The sequence below is a fragment of the Sprattus sprattus genome (genome assembly GCF_963457725.1).
Source record: "Sprattus sprattus genome assembly, chromosome: 16".
Taxonomy (NCBI): Eukaryota; Metazoa; Chordata; class Actinopteri; order Clupeiformes; family Clupeidae; genus Sprattus; species Sprattus sprattus.
In genome coordinates this window covers 1,342,666-1,350,165 of record NC_137914.1, presented here as the reverse complement: position 1 = coordinate 1,350,165, position 7,500 = coordinate 1,342,666, and positions in this window count along the sequence as shown.

The following is a 7,500-nucleotide window of genomic DNA, read 5'->3' as shown; positions in this document are numbered from 1 at the left end:
GGCTTGTAATGCAAACAGGTTTCTCTATATGATAATCTGGTTTCTCTGACTTAGTTGGTTCTCAATGGCCTCCCCCTTTCCCATACTAAGATTAATTGCAGTCACTCACACCTCAGTTTGCTTCCTGATCCCACATGTCTGTGCAAATCCAGTGTGGGGACCTTTACTTTGTGACCATGATAAGATCACCATTTTGAATATTCTACTGGCCAACTTGGTGGTCACAGCAGCTGCTTGATCATCTTACACTACAGTCCTAGATAACTCCCAGGTGACATACAGTAACTTCATAGACAGGACAGTTTTTTTGTTTTGTTTCTATCTGCCCAATGCTTTCTGCAGTGGTAAAAAAAAAGGTACTGTCTATTCTACACAGACAACCCTGACAGTGGTCAAACCAGAAGGACCTTTTAGAATCAGAATGACTTCAGATGAATCGGAATCAGAATGTCTGGACTGTGAGTTCAAATAAACAACAGAATAGAATCCATAAAAAATAACGACCAAAGAGAGAAGAGAACTGAATTGCTCCCAAGCATATATTCTTATTAACATGTCATTTTATGGATACACAGCATCTTATCCATCTTATAGATATGTCATAAAGAGCTATTTGCATAGAATAACCCAAAAGCGGTTCCGTATGCAGTGTAGATGAAATTGGTACCATTCTCATATGGGTGAGTACCACGATTTTAACACCTTGTTTGCAGCCAATGCTGTCTCAATGATAAGAAAGTCAGAGTGATAAGGGAATTGTGGGTAATGAAGTCTTTTGTGGGACTACCACCTACGGCAGTATGTCCTGTTGTAGAATGCCAACAGCCTGTGGTTGTGTGGTGTGATTCAGTGTTCTATATAGAGGTTCTCAAAAGTCCCCTGTATTCCTCCACAATCCCACACTCCCTCAGGGTGATGACGAGGTGATTCTGCCTGCCTACACAGCCCCTGACTCAGGAATATATTTGCATGAGATTCCTCTTAGTGGATCCATATACAGTAGGCTCTCACACACACACACACACACACACACACACACACACACACACACACACACACACACACACACACACACACACACACACAGTAGGCCGTGAATACCAGTCTGTGGGTTGTGCAGTGTAGTTCAATAATGTTAATTGACAATGGCCTGTGACCTACATGCTGGTGAGGATGACCATGCTATTCTGTGTCTGCATTACTTCATTGCACCCGACTCAGGAAGGAATCTGTGTGTGTGTGTGTGTATGTGTGTGTGTGTGTGTGTGTGTGTGTGTGTGTGTGTGTGTGTGTGTGTGTGTGTGTGTGTCTACATTACTACATGACACCCGACTCATCCTGAGAGCTGGGGGGTCTCGGGTCCTGGGGGGTCGTCCTGGGTCTCCAAACCTCACCACACCACAGGAGACAGGACATAAAAGCAAAAGTGTGTGAGTTGGTAACCCTGTAACAGGTGTGTGAGTTGGTAACCCTGGTAACCCTGTAACAGGGCTGTGCTGTCAGCTGGTTCTCTCCTACTGGACGCCCGCTGTGGTGCTGCCTGGTGAGGTTTGGTTCTCTCTCACCACTGTGATGCTGCCTGGTGAGGTTTGGTTCTCTCTCGCTGTGGTGCTGTGTGGTGAGGCCGTCCGCTGTGGTGTTGTGTGGTGAGGGTTTGTGTAAGATCAGCGCTGACTGAGGGGCAGTTTTGGGCTGGATTTGGTGCTGGTCCGGCCTGCAAGAGGTTGGGCTGAGGCTAACGACAGCTGGCGGTGCTGTTGGCAGGTCCACTCTCGCTGCCTGCTAGCGTGTAGCGTGTAGCGTGGTGAAATGTGTTGTGTGTCTGGCTCCTAACAGGAGCTGCCTGCTAGCGTGTAGCGTGTAGCGTGGTGAAATGTGTTGTGTGTCTGGCTCCTAACAGGAGCTGCCTGCTAGCGTGTAGCATGTAGCATGGTGAAATGTGTTGTGTGTCTGGCTCCTAACAGGAGCTGCCTGCTAGCGTGTAGCGTGTAGCGTGGTGAAATGTGTTGTGTGTCTGGCTCCTAACAGGAGCTGCCTGCTAGCGTGTAGCGTGTAGCGTGGTGAAATGTGTTGTGTGTCTGGCTCCTAACAGGAGCTGCCTGCTAGCGTGTAGCGTGTAGCGTGGTGAAATGTGTTGTGTGTTTGGCTCCTAACAGGAGCTGCCTGCTAGCGTGTAGCGTGTAGCGTGGTGAAATGTGTTGTGTGTCTGGCTCCTAACAGGAGCTGCCTGCTAGCTTGTAGTGTGTAGCGTGGTGAAATGTGTTGTGTGTCTGGCTCCTAACAGGAGCTGCCTGCTAGCGTGTAGCGTGTAGCGTGTAGCGTGGTGAAATGTGTTGTGTGTCTGGCTCCTAACAGGAGCTGCCTGCTAGCGTGTAGCGTGTAGCGTGGTGAAATGTGTTGTGTGTCTGGCTCCTAACAGGAGCTGCCTGCTAGCGTGTAGCGTGTAGCGTGGTGAAATGTGTTGTGTGTCTGGCTCCTAACAGGAGCTGCCTGCTAGCGTGTAGCGTGTAGCGTGGTGAAATGTGTTGTGTGTCTGGCTCCTAACAGGAGCTGCCTGCTAGCGTGTAGCGTGTAGCGTGGTGAAATGTGTTGTGTGTCTGGCTCCTAACAGGAGCTGCCTGCTAGCGTGTAGCGTGTAGCGTGGTGAAATGTGTTGTGTGGTTGGCTCCTAACAGGAGCTGCCTGCTAGCGTGTAGCATGTAGCGTGGTGAAATGTGTTGTGTGTCTGGCTCCTAACAGGAGCTGCCTGCTAGCGTGTAGCGTGTAGCGTGGTGAAATGTGTTGTGTGTCTGGCTCCTAACAGGAGCTGCCTGCTAGCGTGTAGCGTGTAGCGTGGTGAAATGTGTTGTGTGTTTGGCTCCTAACAGGAGCTGCCTGCTAGCGTGTAGCGTGTAGCGTGGTGAAATGTGTTGTGTGTCTGGCTCCTAACAGGAGCTGCCTGCTAGCTTGTAGTGTGTAGCGTGGTGAAATGTGTTGTGTGTCTGGCTCCTAACAGGAGCTGCCTGCTAGCGTGTAGCGTGTAGCGTGGTGAAATGTGTTGTGTGTCTGGCTCCTAACAGGAGCTGCCTGCTAGCGTGTAGCGTGTAGCGTGGTGAAATGTGTTGTGTGTCTGGCTCCTAACAGGAGCTGCCTGCTAGCGTGTAGCGTGTAGCGTGGTGAAATGTGTTGTGTGTCTGGCTCCTAACAGGAGCTGCCTGCTAGCGTGTAGCGTGTAGCGTGGTGAAATGTGTTGTGTGTCTGGCTCCTAACAGGAGCTGCCTGCTAGCGTGTAGCGTGTAGCGTGGTGAAATGTGTTGTGTGTCTGGCTCCTAACAGGAGCTGCCTGCTAGCGTGTAGCATGTAGCGTGGTGAAATGTGTTGTGTGTCTGGCTCCTAACAGGAGCTGCCTGCTAGCGTGTAGCATGTAGCGTGGTGAAATGTGTTGTGAGTCTGGCTCCTAACAGGAGCTGCCTGCTAGCGTGTAGCGTGTAGCGTGGTGAAATGTGTTGTGTGTCTGGCTCCTAACAGGAGCTGCCTGCTAGCGTGTAGCGTGTAGCGTGGTGAAATGTGTTGTGTGTCTGGCTCCTAACAGGAGCTGCCTGCTAGCGTGTAGCGTGTAGCGTGGTGAAATGTGTTGTGTGGTTGGCTCCTAACAGGAGCTGCCTGCTAGCGTGTAGCATGTAGCGTGGTGAAATGTGTTGTGTGTCTGGCTCCTAACAGGAGCTGCCTGCTAGCGTGTAGCGTGTAGCGTGGTGAAATGTGTTGTGTGTCTGGCTCCTAACAGGAGCTGCCTGCTAGCTTGTAGCGTGTAGCGTGGTGAAATGTGTTGTGTGTTTGGCTCCTAACAGGAGCTGCCTGCTAGCGTGTAGCGTGTAGCGTGGTGAAATGTGTTGTGTGTCTGGCTCCTAACAGGAGCTGCCTGCTAGCGTGTAGCGTGGTGAAATGTGTTGTGTGTCTGGCTCCTAACAGGAGCTGCCTGCTAGCGTGTAGCGTGGTGAAATGTGTTGTGTGTCTGGCTCCTAACAGGAGCTGCCTGCTAGCGTGTAGCGTGGTGAAATGTGTTGTGTGTCTGGCTCCTAACAGGAGCTGCCTGCTAGCGTGTAGCGTGTAGCGTGTAGCGTGGTGAAATGTGTTGTGTGTCTGGCTCCTAACAGGAGCTGGCAGCGGTGGTTTGCAAGGGGCCGGTGGCATCTCTTTCTCTCCCAAGGTCAGAGCCACAGCCTGCCAACTCTGCCCACGGGCACCTCCTGCCAACCACCACTCACCACCCACCCGGCCTCCTGGTCCACCTGAGCTGGCGCGGCAAGCCCTGTGCCCTGGCTGTGTGGGTACTCACCTGGCTGTGTGGGTACTCACCTGGCTGTGTGGGTACTCACCTGGCTGTGTTGGTACTCACCTGGCTGTGAGGGTACTCACCTGGCTGTGTGGGTACTCACCTGGCTGTGAGGGTACTCACCTGGCTGTGGTGCTTAGCCCTTCCTGTTGCCCAAACCGTGCCATCTGCTCAGCATGTGGCGCAGACACACACACACACACACACACACACACACACACACACACACACACACTCAGGGCTCTGTATGTGTGTATGTGTGTGTGTGTGTGAGATCAGGGCTCTGAGTGTGTGTGTGTGTGTGTGTGTGTGTGATCAGTGCTCTCTGTACTTCAGAGTTTGTTTCTGTGGCAGAGATGAAGTGGACGCTAGGGTGTGTGTGTGTGTGTGTGTGTGTGTGTGTGTGTGTGTGTGTGTGTGTGTTTGGGGGCATCTGTTTGTGTGTGTTTACAGAGAGAGGTTGAGAGGGCAGAGAGCATAGATATAATGACTTTGTTATGGTTTGTCCTTTGATCAATATGAACAGCTTCGCTGCAGGAGTGGGGCGTAATGAATTCTTTACGGTCAACTCATCTGACCTTTGACCTCTCCCCCGCCTGTATACATGCGGTTTGAGCACACAGGGGTGAAGATTCCCATGGGTTGCCATGACAACGACCTGATGGCCCTGTGTGGCTCTCCAACACTTCCCATGGGTTGCCATGCCAACGAGCTGATGGCCCTGTGTGGCTCACCGATGCTTCCCATGGGTTGCCATGCCAACGACCTGATGGCCCTGTGTGGCTCTCCGACGCTTCCCATGGGTTGCCATGACAACGAGCTGATTACCCTGTGTGGCTCTCCGATGCTCCCCATGGGTTGCCATGACAACGACCTGATGGCCCTGTGTGGCTCTCCAATGCCTTCCATGGGTTTGACCTGTTTCTGTGAGTTATTGGAATGGGGCCAGGGTCATCATGGACATTCATTAGATGCTTCAACGGCTGACCAGTGAACAATGGGGCTCCTAGAGTGTTCTACTGGGGCTCCTAGAGTGTTCTAGAGTGTTCTACTGGGGCTCCTAGAGTGTTCTACTGGGGCTCCTAGAGTGTTCTAGAGTGTTCTACTGGGGCTCCTAGAGTGTTCTACTGGGGCTCCTAGAGTGTTCTACTGGGGCTCCTAGAGTGTTCTAGAGTGTTCTACTGGGGCTCCTAGAGTGTTCTACTGGGGCTCCTAGAGTGTTCTAGAGTGTTCTACTGGGGCTCCTAGAGTGTTCTAGAGTGTTCTACTGGGGCTCCTAGAGTGTTCTACTGGGGCTCCTAGATCCTGACCAGATCCAGTTCCAACTGCAGACATGGAGAGGAAATCAGCCAAACTGACAGGCACTTAAATGTGCTCGATTTGAAGCATCATCTTCTGATCCTGTGCGTGTTGTTTGTCGACTGGGAGATCCAGACTGACAGTAAGTTCGTCTGAGCTGCATCTTATTTATTTATTTAGTCTGATTGTTTTTAAAGTCAAGAGCCAGCATAAACAGTACCCTCAGATAAAAAAAAAAATGGTTTGGTTAATCCATTCTTTCTCTTTTGATGGTTAATCCATATCCTTTTTGATCTGTTGGGACTGTCCAGTGCAGTCTGAGGCTTACTATAACTGCTCCACATCTACAGGCGCGCTGGGGACGTAAGCCCACAGTTTGTGTGTGTGTGTGTGTGTGTGTGTGTGTGTGTGTGTGTCAGTCTGGGACACACACACACACACACACACATACACACACACTAACTGGACGGCGCAGTTCAGACTGACGTTGACTGCCCCACACATGATGGCAAGGGCGTAGGTTTGGTCTCAGCATTGGTAGGGACACTGCCCGGCAGGTTTTTGGTTCAGGTTTTATGGAGCTGTACTAAGCCTACATCATCTGGATTGCAGTGCAATGAAATAATGTATTCATGAATTATATGCTACATACATTTGGGCATCCCAATTTATTGCACCTTTTTATTACCTTCAAGTATATCATGTATTCTCAAAATAGCCAGTGTGATTGATTACATTCATGGGTAAAATTGTCTAAACAGGGTAGGGTAGCTTATCCTTCTGGCTTCAACAAGACGAGATGTAATGCAAGCTAAAGTTACATGCCCTACACACTAACAACTTTCAAAACATGTTTCCATTGTACAATGGGTGGCGATTTAGAGTTAGCAGCTTCGCAATGTGGGTAGTTTTCCGACTAACTAACTAACAGCGACCTGGGCTTTTTGATAGCTCTATGGGTGGAAAAAACTTCTGTTATATCTTTTCTTTTTAGGTGGCTTTTCAGAGCACAAAAGGGTCAAAATATCAATGCTGAGACCAAACGAAATACTGATATGAGCCGTTATTATTTCCTGGCGAATTTAGTAGCTATCCGTATCAGACTACTAGCAGAACTCTTTCAGGAGCCACGTAGTGTTTCTGACTCTGCCACTTCAGCCAATTAAATGACAGCATCTTGTCTCACAGGCTCGAGGGCGCATTGGAAAACTTAGAAATGTATTTATAACTCTTCTGGGCGACGAACATTGTATTGATAATAATACGAATGAGTTTGCAAATATATTGTGCAAAATAATTCTTTTCTCAAATTAACAAAATATTGGTAGGGACTTTTTTGTCTTTCCCAAACTTTGGTCGTGACTAGTCCCTACCAACCCTATGCAAACCTACGCCCTTGCATGATGGAGACCCTGCCGGCTCTCTCACCATCTCTCTCTCTCTCTCTTTCTTTCTCTCTCTCTCTCTCTTTCTCTCTCTCTCACCATCTTTTCTCTCTCTCTCTCTCTCTTTCTCTCTCTCTCTCTCTCCCTCTCTCTGTCTCTCTCTGTGCATCTGAGCGATGTGAAATCCCTTCTGAGCCCGTTGAGGCCTGGCTGCACTTAAAGCCAGTGTGCCATTGATCCGCCTGCGCTGCATACGATGTGCCCGCTCTGATGTGAGTTGATGCCGCTGGGGCAGAGGCCTTTGTGACCCGCCGATGAATGTGTGTCACACACTGGACACCTCTCCAATGTCCACACGTTTAGTCATATGTGTGTGTGTGTGTGTGTGTGTCACACCTGTATGCTCTTTCTGCACTGTCCACACGTTAAATCATAGTGTGTGTGTGTATGCTCTTTCTGCACTGTCCACACGTTAAATCATAGTGTGTGTGTGTGTGAGTGTGT